This window comes from Labeo rohita, chromosome 18 (genome assembly GCF_022985175.1).
Source record: "Labeo rohita strain BAU-BD-2019 chromosome 18, IGBB_LRoh.1.0, whole genome shotgun sequence".
Classification (NCBI taxonomy): Eukaryota; Metazoa; Chordata; class Actinopteri; order Cypriniformes; family Cyprinidae; genus Labeo; species Labeo rohita.
In genome coordinates, this window is record NC_066886.1 from 17999063 (window position 1) to 18011148 (window position 12086).

Genomic DNA, 12086 nt, shown 5'->3' on the forward strand with positions numbered 1-12086 from the left:
GGCAAGACAGGATTAAGGGCTTTTTGTGTAACTTGACCTCAGTTGAATGTCGGTTAAGCATAAAATGGATACAGATTTACATTGTATGTGTGGCATAATCGTGACAGGTTTTTCTGGGTGTGTATTTTACGTTTGTACGTGTGTGTCTATGACCTGTGTGAGTGATGTTTTGTGTTTGTGTGTGTGTAATCAGTGTATACATGCATGGGAAAGCTTATCTAGGTGTGTGACAGTGACGTTTGAGTGACTATTAATTACTTCGGTGCATTAGAGACTCACCACACAGGCTTTGCAGGATAACGAAGTCAAACTTCTGATGCCCTTGTGCCATTACCACCCTATAACTGTCATCACGTCATGTAACCCCTCTGTACAAAGCTGTCATTCTTACTATTCTGCGCAATCAATTGCTACATAAAGGAAGGCTACATTTCCAGTACCGATTATATTATTAAATTATATTATCAGCATGACAATTTGAGTGAAAATAAAAAAGGAAAAAAAAAAATGTAAATGTATTTGGTACATAATTACATAATTGATAATAATAATAATAATGTAATAACAATTACATAATTAATGTCATACTTCCAGTGACATCCGCACCTTTTGTAGAAACATGCTTTGTTTAATATGCTTTCTTTTTTTGATTTATATCACAGAATCTGCAATGTTTCTTTGTTTTAATACCTTCATTTAGAACATTTTTTATGCATTTGTAAGAAGTCTCCTATGCTCAGTAAAACTGATCAAAAGTACAGTAAAAGCAGTAATATTGTGAAATATTATTACAATTTCAAGTAACTCTTTTCTATTTTTTGTTCTCTCTATTCTTAAAAATCTTTTTGTTTTTTTTACTTCTTTTTTCTTTCTTTCTGTTTTTATAATTTCTCATTTTTATTTAATCCTGGGATGGTAAAGCTGAATTTTCCGCAGTCATTACACTGTAAAAAAAAAAACAATTTGTTGAGTCAACTTAAAATAATTTGTAACCTGGCTGCCTTAAAATTTTAAATTCAGTCAACTCAATAAAAGTTTATTCAACTTGAAATGTTAAATTGTACTAAGTGACAACTTAGATATTTGAGTTGAATCAACTTAAAATTTTAAGGCAGCTGGGTTACTTACCCATCTGTTAAGTTTAGCAACTTAACATTTCAAGTTGACTAAACTTATTTTAGTTAACTGAACTTAAAGTTTTAAGGCAGCAGGGTAACAAATTATTTTAAGCTGACTCAACAAATTGTGTTTTTTATTTTATACAGTGTACTCCAGTCTTCAGTGTCACATGATCATTCAAAAATCAGTCTAATATGTTGATAATGTTAAATATATTTGCTCTGCTTCATTTTTTTTTTTTTTTTTTTTTTTTTTTTTTTTTTGTGGTAACCATGATGCATTTTTCTTAGTATTCTGTGCAAAAGGACAGCATTATTTGAATTCAAAAAATCTTTTGTGACAAATTTTAAATGTCTTTACTGTCACTTTTGATCATATGTGCATGCTTGTTAAAATTATTTAGTAAGATTAATTTCTTTCCTAAATAAAAACCTTACTGACACCAAGATTTTGAATGACCACTACAGTGTTTAAATGAAACATAAAAACAAATTTTACTAAATTACAAACCACACAGTTTGAAACTTTTAATTATAAATCATAAAAACAAATTTAAAGAAAACTAATGACTTCATAACTTTCGTGATACTCACATGAATGTGTGGCAAAGACTGACACAGAAGAAAAATTGTATTTATTTTTGTTTCCTTTGCGCACAGAAAGAATTATCATAGCTTCATAAAATTAAGGTTGAACTACTGATGTCACATGGACTGTTTTAATGATGTTCTTACTATTTATCTGGTCTTTGAACGTGGTAGTTGCGTTGCCTTTGCAGGGTCAGAAAGCTCTCGGATTTCATCAGAAATATCTTAATTTGTGTTCCAAATATGAACAAAGGTTATACAGGTTTGGAATGAGTAATTAATGACAAAATTTTCATTTTTGGGTGAACTATCCCTTTAAAATACCTTTTTTCACTTATTCAGTAATACTGATTTTACAACACTAAAACTATTGGGTGAAAACAAAACTTGAACTGAATGCTGACACTACTGTCTTCTATAGAGCTGCTTTATTGCATAATCATCTTTGTTTAAAATTTGATGAATTTTAGAACATCAAAACTTGTTAGAGCTGCTAGCAGAATTTGTTTTATATTTGTTTAAGTTTGCATCACTGACTTCTATTAATTTCCTGTTTATTACTGTGAAGCTGCTTGGAGACAATCAGTATTGTATAAAGTACTATAGAAACAAAGGTGACTTCATTGGAAAATATTACAAAACAATGTATTAGTGTTTGTGCAGCTTCAGGAAGTGGAAGCTTCATGGAGCCACCCAAAGAAACGTTAAAACGGTTGGCCCTCAAATAATGAATGATGATCACTGATGAAAATACAAAGGTGATCAGGTACAGGAGTAAACAATGAAATGTTCTGTACAAAACTGCCCTGAAAGGCAGCACGGGAAAAAAACATTACACAAAAACGTCTGTGAAAGCACATCTGAAATTTAAAATAAAAATGTGATCAGATAAAGTTATGGGGAATCTTAGCTTTTCACATCTTACATTCAGTACTGACGTATGCTGCAGGTCGCTGCTATGGTGGTTAGCAGGGTCCGGGCCTCCCGTTACAAACAACAGGTAGGCTACTGAAAGAGACGGAGGGGGGACGGGCTTAGGAAAGTCCTCGAGTCGGAAATCGAATTCGGGATGCCTGGAGTAGTGTTGCCAAGTCTGCCGTTTTACCGCAGAATTGGGCTACTTTAACACTGTTAACCAAATAATGTGATATTTAACCCCTGGAATGCAAATTTCGCCACTGGAGATCCAACAAAAATGCATATTTTTAATGGTGGACCCTCCTCGAAACGCATGGCATGTTCTGAGTAACAATTCGGCGGGTTTTGTTGTGAAAACCTGGCAACCTGGAGCGCAATATCAGCATCAACTTAAAGAAGTCCACTTCCAGAACAACAATTTACAAATAATTTACTCACCCCCTTGTCATCCAAGATGTTCATGTCTTTCTGTCTTCAGTCGTAAAGAAATTATGGTTTTTGAGGTCATTTCAGGATTTTTCTTCATACAATGGACTTCAATTGTGCCCCCGATTTTGAACTTCCAAAACGTAGTTTAAATGCAGCTTCAAAAGGCTCTAAACGATCCCAGCCGAGGAAGAAGGGTCTTATCTAGCGAAACGATCAGCCATTTTTTTTTTTGAAAAATAAAACTTTGCATACTTTTTAAGTACAAAAGCTTGTGTAGCACAGGCTCTGAGATGTGCGTTCACGACACTACGTACTACTGAATCACGTCGAAAGGTTGTGTAGACCCAGTGTTTACAAAGCGAACGCAAAAAAGACTAACTTAAGTGCACGTAAGTCAAACGCTGTTTACAAACAAAAAGCTACAATGATGTCGGATGATTCTGAAGTTGTAGGAGAAAATAAGATGGAGTTTTTCACCATTCTCTACATTTTTGAGCTGGAGTACACAGACGATGAACTTAGACGTTATTCGTAGTAGTGATGGGAAGTTCAGATCATTTTACCGACTCAGACCTTTGAGTCTCCTTTTTTTAAGCAAAATATAATTAAAATGTTATGTGTTACTTCCCTAACACATCTACTGCTTACACAAACGTTGATCACACTACAAAGAAGACAAAACTATAATGCTATAAGAAACAGAAAACATTAATTAATTGTTTACCTGGGTCTTTAGTCTATGATTAGCTCACCTTACCACTTATCTGACAAGTTTTCGGGTTTGAGTCATTCGTTCATCACGTGACAACCCCATAAGATGAATGAATGACTTGAAAAACCCGAAGACTCGAAACAGGTGAACTAATTCCAGTACAGAACCTACTGGATTTTGCGCATGCGAGACTGAACGAATCACTCCCCGAGACGACTCTTTCTTCCTGAGTCACATTAAAGATTCGCTCAAAATGAACGAATCATTCAAGAGCGCGCATCCCAGAGCCTGTGCTACATGAGCTTTTGTGCTTAAGTATACAAATGTTTATTTTTTGAAAAAAATAACAGGTCGTTTCGCTAGATAAGACCCTTCTTCCTCGGCTGGGATTGTTTAGAGTCCCTTGAAGCTGCATTTAAACTGCATTTTGGAAGTTCAAAATCAGGGGCACAATTGAAGTCCATTATATGAAGAAAAATCCTGAAATGTCCTCAAAAACCATATTTTCTTTACAACTGAAGACAGAAAGACATGAACATCTTGGATGAGTAAATTATTTGTAAATTATTGTTCTGAAAGTGGAGTTCTCTTTTAAAGGATTATTTCACTTCCAGAACAAAAAATTATAGATAATGTACTCACCCACTGTCACGCTCAGACGAAGCACACAAACAACGACGTAAATAAACGAAAGGTATTTAATAAATCCAACAGGGAACACAGGAGACACAGGAACACAGGGTAGTAACATCAACGTCCGACAAGGCAAGAGGGGAAAACACACGCTATATATACACACAGACTGATTACAACCACAGGTGCAGACAATAAGGGAAATACCAAAACACACAAAGCTGTAGGGGGAATTGACAGGAGAAACCAACTAAACAGTCCAGGGGTGTGACATTACCTCCCCCTCCCGGAAGGCGCGTCCTCGCGCCGACAAACAGGAAAACAAAATGTACAGTCCTAGGAGGGGGCTTCGGCGGAGGACGGACTCCCGGGAGGAGGGCAATAGATGGAGTCCAGGGTGGTGACGGAATAGTCCAAGGAGGTGATGATGGAGGGAGGAGCCAAGGAGGAGACAGGAGAGGGCTGGAGCAGGAGGAGCCAGGTGAGACCCAGACCGCAGCCATGATGGAACCCCATGGTGGAGCCGATGGAGGGAGGAGCCATGGTGGAGGAAGGGCTGACGACACCATGGGGCCGACCGACGGAGGCGGAGCAGGTGGTGGTAGAGCCCGAGGCGGAGACGGAGAGCCGATGATCCTGGGCGACACCGAGGATCCGGAGGGCCCAGGCGGAGCCCAAGGCTCTGGCGACCGAGGCGGAGGCGGAGATCCGGAGGTCCGCGGCGGAGCCGGAGCAACAGAGGACCGAGGCTGTGCCCGCGGGAGGGAGGAGGTCCACAGAGCCGGAGGGACGGAGCGACGAGGCGCAGCCGGAGGAGTGGAGTCCAGAGGTGAAGGTGGGGCGACGACTGACCAGGGTGGAGCCGGAGGGACGATGGAGCCCGGTGGAGCTGATGGACCGACGGGCGACGGTGGAGACGAGGGAGCTGAGAGACGGGGTGGAGCCGCAGGGTCGGAGGGCCGAGGTGGAGTCCAGGACTCAGAGGCTGGAGGCGAAGATGAGGGATCCTCCAGCCATGACACTGATGGAGACTGGCAGACCTGCGGCGAACCCCCCGCACAGATGGTGGGCTGAGGGTGAGCAGACGGGCTGCCAGGAGACAGCGGTGGTGGGACAGAGGCAGCAGAAACAATAGACAGAGGGAGGGTGGGTGGGAAATCCAGGCAGTCAGGTAATTTAGATGGTGGAAGGAGAATGGGCATATCTTCATATACATCTTCAGAGAAATTATTCAAATTTAGTTCCAGAAAATTTAGTCCCAGATCCAGGCGTTGCTCACCCTCAGCGGTGGTGCAGTGGGCGGTGCTTTCCTCAGCACCCTCACGCCCATCAGGAACGTCCACCGTCGCAGGCTCTGTGGCCAGCTCTCGCACCTGGTCAGACGCAAATTCCTCCAGCTCCGTGGCGATCGCTCGCTCTGTCGCTCCGATGGGCGATGGCTCTTGGGTCGCGCTGGTAGCGCGGGGTCCGTCTGCGGTGGGCTCGGGCTCGTGCTCCGCGTGTCGGGGTGGTGATAGGCTGGGTTCCGGGTCGTGCTGCGAGACGTCTGCGAGGTGTGGCTGGATGGGGTCGTAATCTTCCTCCGCTTCGTCCAGACAGAGTTCTGAACCCCAAGTACTCAATAAGATGTTAATATATTGCGTTAGGGTCCAGCATGGTTTACCTTTGGGCATGACGAAGCGGAGGTCATCATCCAGTCCACACCAAAATCCCTCCATAAGGCAGACGTCATCGCAGCTAGCAAGATGGCAAATGCTAATAAACTCCTCCACGTAGTCCTCAAGATCCCGGCCATCCTGGAAGATAAAGATGGTTTTCCCTCCCAGAATGGCATCTCCCCTCCTTGGGGAAACGTTGATGGAAGCGAGTTTCATAGTAACTGGTGAAAACACGACGGAAACAAAAAGACTGAAAAAACACGACAAACAAAACGGGGAGGAAAACGCAAAAAAAAAACTGTATCGGTCCGACGTTCTGTCACGCTTAGACGAAGCACACGAACAACGACGTAAATAAACGAAAGGTATTTAATAAATCCAACAGGGAACACAGGAGACACAGGAACACAGGGTAGTAACATTAACGTCCGACAAGGCAAGAGGGGAAAACACACGCTATATATACACAGACTGATTACAACCACAGGTGCAGACAATAAGGGAAATACCAAAACACACAAAGCTGTAGGGGGAATTGACAGGAGAAACCAACTAAACAGTCCAGGGGTGTGACACCCACTTGTCATCCAAGATGTTCATGATTTCTTTTTTCAGTTGTAAATAGTTTTTTTTTTCAGGAAAACATTTCAAGATGTCTCTCCATGTAATGGACTTTTATGGTGCCCCCAAATTTAAACTTCCAAAATGCAGATTAAATGCAGTTTCAAAGAGCTCTGAACCATCCCAATCAAGGAAGAAGGGTCTTATCTAGTAAAGCGATCATTTAGTTTTTTTTTACAATTACAATTTATATACTTTTTATCCTTAAACGCTTGTCTTGTCTATAGGTCTGTGTGTTTTTTCCATCATAACAGTTAAGGTACGTCTAAAAATCCCATCTCATTTTCTCCTCCAACTTCAAAATCATCCTACATTGTTACAGAAGTACCGACCCAGTGTTTACAAAGTGAACATGCAAAGAAAATCAAACATCCTTTACAAAAAAAGAAGGTAAAACAGGGATGTAGGACGATTTTGAAGTTGGGAGTTTTTAGATGTACCCTGTCTGAGAAAAAACAGTTCACACAGAGCTAGACAAGACCAGCGTTTGAAGTTCAAATGTATTTGAATTGCAATTTTTTTTTTAACCGGTTGTTTCACTATAAGACCCTTATTCCTCGGCTCGTTTAGGGGTCGTTTAGAACCCTTTTAAGCTGCATTTAAACTACATTTTGGATGTTTAAATTTGGGCGCACCATAGAAGTCCATTACATTGAGAGAAATCTTAAAATGTTTTCCTCAAAAAACATCATTCCTTTACGACTAAAGAAAGAAAGACATGAACATCTTGGATGACAAGGGGGTGAGTACATTATCTGGAAATTTCTGTTCTGGAAGTGAACTAATCCTTTAATAATTATTTTTAAAACTTGTGCTTCAGAAAATGTTTGCAAGCCGCTTTATGTTTATGTGTGCCTTCATCATTTAGAAAACAAACAAAAAACACTTTTACTTGAGCATTCTTGATTGTTGAGTAACAAACGTGACTTTCTGGTGGAACCCCAGCTTTCGGTTTTCTTCGACGGAACTTCGGTTGATGTGTTGCGCAAATCACTGCCAATTTTCTAATTCAGTTATTAACTTGGAAAGCAGGCTTACGGGATACCAATGCTTACTTAACCGCTCATGCAAAAGAGAAAGAAAACACCCTTATAACTTCATGCTCTGTGTGGTTTAAGATTCTCCGGCGTTCATTCTGTCAGGTCTTTCAGGGAAGGGTGCAGTCTCTTCTCCGGTCAGCTTGCCTTGGCTTGTTGCAGCGGGTGGAGGAGGTCCCTGCACCTTTGAAGAATTTAGCAGAGATTGCCTTCCCTCTTTGAAATGTGACAAATTGAAATGTATTGCAAGAACACACTTGCTGAACAGGTTTTCGACTCATTGTGTGTCTGTACTGTACTGTCTAAAGGGCAGTTTCTCACCTAAATTTCTCCTTCCACCTGACGGGGGAGGGTTTCCTTTGTTGACGGATTTTATGTTTACGTTTCCACTTTATATATACAAAAAAAGTTCCCGCTCATATGAAACTTGCTGTTTGTGTGAAATTATTTCATGATCTTGCATATGTGTTGTTCTCTTTTTCACTAACGTCATGGCTTTTTTATATATATAAAATGAATAATGGATCATTAAATACATTACAAAAAGAGACTACTACAGATGAGTAAACTAAAAACAAAACAATTTTTACCTCGGGTGTGGTTCATTACTAAAAATCCTAAAATGACTTAAGACATAATCAACTTTGAGTTGATACTTGGTTTATGGAGCAAACATTACAGTCTATGTCCCGAAGTGTAATCGAGAGGTGCTGCTTATCTGTATTTGAGCTTCATTATCATTCTGAAATCAGTATTTCTTTTGCATTTGTATGAGGTGAATACATACAAAAGAAAGGGCATGGCAATTTCCTTGTCTTCGTTATAATAGTATCAGTCAGCAGTCAGTCAGCTCTTGACAGATGTTCATGTTATGCAACAAAACATTGCAATTAAAACATCACAGACACAGTAGGCTGGAGATTATGAGATAACTGCAGTTCTAGCCATGCAGATGAATGGCAAACCATACAAATGTACACAACTCAACCATTAGAAAAAAAAATAGTATGAGCAGTGTAGCTCATGAAAGAGTTATGTCGCAACGATGTAGTCTAGTCAGCTTTTAAAAGATTTGTAAAAAGTTCAAGTTACAAATGAACACATTCAAATATAATATGGTGTGTAATAAATGCAAGATTATTGAATATTTTCAGTGATCGTTTAAAGGAACAGCTTGCCCAAAAATGACAATTTGCTGAAAAAAAACTCACCCTCAGGCCAGCTGAGATGTAGATGAGCTTGTTTCTTCATCATAACAGATTTGGAGAAATTTAGCATTACATCACTTGCTCACCAATGGATCCTCTGTAGCGAATGGGTGCCGTCAGAATGAGAGTCTGATAAAACATCACAATAATCCACAAGTAATTCACACATGACTTCAGTCCATCATTTAATGTCTTGTGAAGCTAAAAAGAGCATGTTTGTATTAAAAAGTCTTCTTTTTCTGAATCAGGAGAGAAATATGCACAGATCAAACACCATTTATAAGCAAAAACAGTCTAGGACAACAGGAGACAGACTTCTTACTTGAAGAAGTGTAATTATGGATTGTCAACTGGCATTTTGACCAGAGAGATGGTTAAAATGCAGCTTTTTATTTTAATAAAATGTGACCCTGGACCACAAAACCAGTCATTAGGATCAGTTTTTTGAAATTGAGATTTATAAATCATCTGAAAGCTAGATAAAGAAGCTTTCCAGTGATGTATGGTTTGTTAGGATAGGACAATATTTGGTTGAGAAGATACAAGTATTTGAAAATCTTGAATCTGAGGGTGCAAAAAAAAAAAAAGTGAGAAAATCGCCTAAAGTTGTACAAATGAAGTTCTTAGCAATGCATATTACCAATCAAAAATTAGGTTTTGATATATTTACGGTACAAAATTTACAAAGTATCTTCAGGGAACGAAATATAATATATTTTTGGCTATTGCTACAAATACTCGTGCTACTTAAGACTGGTTTTGTGATCCAGGTTCACATTTAAAGAAACAGTTTGCCTCAAAAATGAAAATGTGCTGAAAACATTACTGAAAACATACCAACTGAGATGTAGTTGACTGCTGGAACAGATATGGAGAAATTTAGCATTCCATCAATTGCTCTCCAGTTGATCCTCTGCAGTGAATGGGTGCCGTCAGAATGAAAGTCTAAACAGCTGATAAAAACATCACAATAATCCAGTAATCCGCACATGACTCCAGTCCATCAATTAATGTCTTGGTTATTACAAATAAACAATAAAAAGTCATCTTATCCGAATCAGGAGAGAAATATGCCCAGATCAAACAATATGTATGTAAGCAAAAACAGTCTAGGACAACAGGAGATGGACTTCTTACTTGAAGAAGTGTAATTGTGGATTATCAACTGGCAAGTTAAAATGCATCTTTTTACTGAAATAAAATGTGACCCTGGATGACAAAACCAGTCAATAGGATCAATTTTTTGAAATTGAGATTTATAAATCATCTGAAAGCTACATAAATAAGCTTTCCACTGATGCATGGTCTATGCAGATGAGTGCTGGAACAGATTTGGAGAAATTTAGCGTTCCATCAATTGGTCTCCAATTGGTCCTCTGCAGTGAATGGGTGCCATCAGAATGAAAGTCTAAACAGCTGATAAAAACATCTCAGTAATCAACAAGTAATCCACACATGACTCCAGTCCATCAATTAATGTCTTGTGAAGTGAAAAGCTGCTTATTACAAATAAACAATAAAAAGTCGTCTTATCTGAATCAGGAGAGAAATATGCCCAGATCAAACACAGTTCACAAGCAAAAACAGTCTAAAACAGTTCTAAACAAAGATGTGGGTGAATGTTGATGTGAGAGGACAACAGGGACTGGACTTTTTTACTGGCGAAAGCATTAATATGAAATATTAACTGACATTTTGGCCAGAGAAATGGATTACATGATTTAAAATTCCTTATTGATGGATTTGTTTCTTACAAACATGCAGCTTTTCATTTAAATAAAACATTAACTGATAAACTGGAATCGTTTGGATTACTTGTGGATTATTATGATGTTTTTATCAGATGTTTGGACTGTCATTCTGACAGCACCCATACACAGAGTTGGTGAGCAAGTGATTTAACGATGAATTTCTCCAAATCTGTTCTGATTAAACATATTAATTTAAATCTTGGATAACCTGAATTAATTAAGATGATAAAAAATGACAACCTAATGTCTAATGATTAGATCATCTAACCTACAGAGGGCGCACAAAGGCTCCCGTTTCCATTAAGATGACGATTATGGAAGCATTCCCACTGCCATCTACATTGTTATTAACAAAACAAATACGTTGTCTCATCTTAAAAAATAAAACTTAGGGAATTACACCATTTGTGACAGATGATCAAAAAGATGAGACGAAAATGAGCAAAAACAGTTGTATTGTCAATATTTTTTATGTAGGCTTGAGCCTACACTTTTATAATCCTAAACCACTGACTAACAACTTTGTTCAATAACACTTCCGTTTCTCGTGTAATACTGATGTCAACACTTGTCACAGGCTCCAAGATAATTGTCACAGGCTCAAAGATGTTGGGACATGTTGACTAAATGATGGAGTTACCCTCAGGACAGCTAGGTGGGTGGTCTCCCCCAGGGTTGGGCAGGGTAGCCCCTCAGAACAAACCTCAAATACTCCCTCAATCATTTCAGGATATTTACCACTCTTTAATGATCTCTCTCACACACAAACAGGACAATCAAATTTAGGCAGTAACATATTTTCACTGAGCATAAATAGACAGCAACTTATTTGGAGTCTCATGCCAAGTTATAGTACTGTTGCAAACCTTCAAATACTGTGGTAAAATTGATCTACTTTAATATCTGACTGCTACCAAACAAAGCTGAAGCACTACCAACATCACTCTCATTTCTCTTTCAATATGGCATCTTCAAAGGACACATTAGGAGGTTGATGGTCAAGTAATGATTTCACACCATTCACAAATGATTGTGTTAAAACTAACAACTCGTTGGTCTCCCCTGCATTCATTTTGCGATGACTAGAGTTTAATATGGAGATAATTCAGAGCAGAATCTAAATGACAAGGCATTGACAAAAACCACACACATAATGTGGTTAATTATATATGGCTTGCAGAGACAGTTCGTGTTATAGGGCTGGATATTGGTTGGCTGGTTAAAAGGGAAAAGTACAAAGTAACTTTTTTAATCCATTCATCATGCTCTTACAGTTCCCGCATGGGATTAAAAGGGGTTCATAATCAGTCACTCAATGTTAAATGTATGGGAAAAGAGCTGGGCTCAGTCTTGACAAAATGATTTCTCAATGGCCTGGGAAGGCTCATTTACATAACAATTATGGGAACTGCA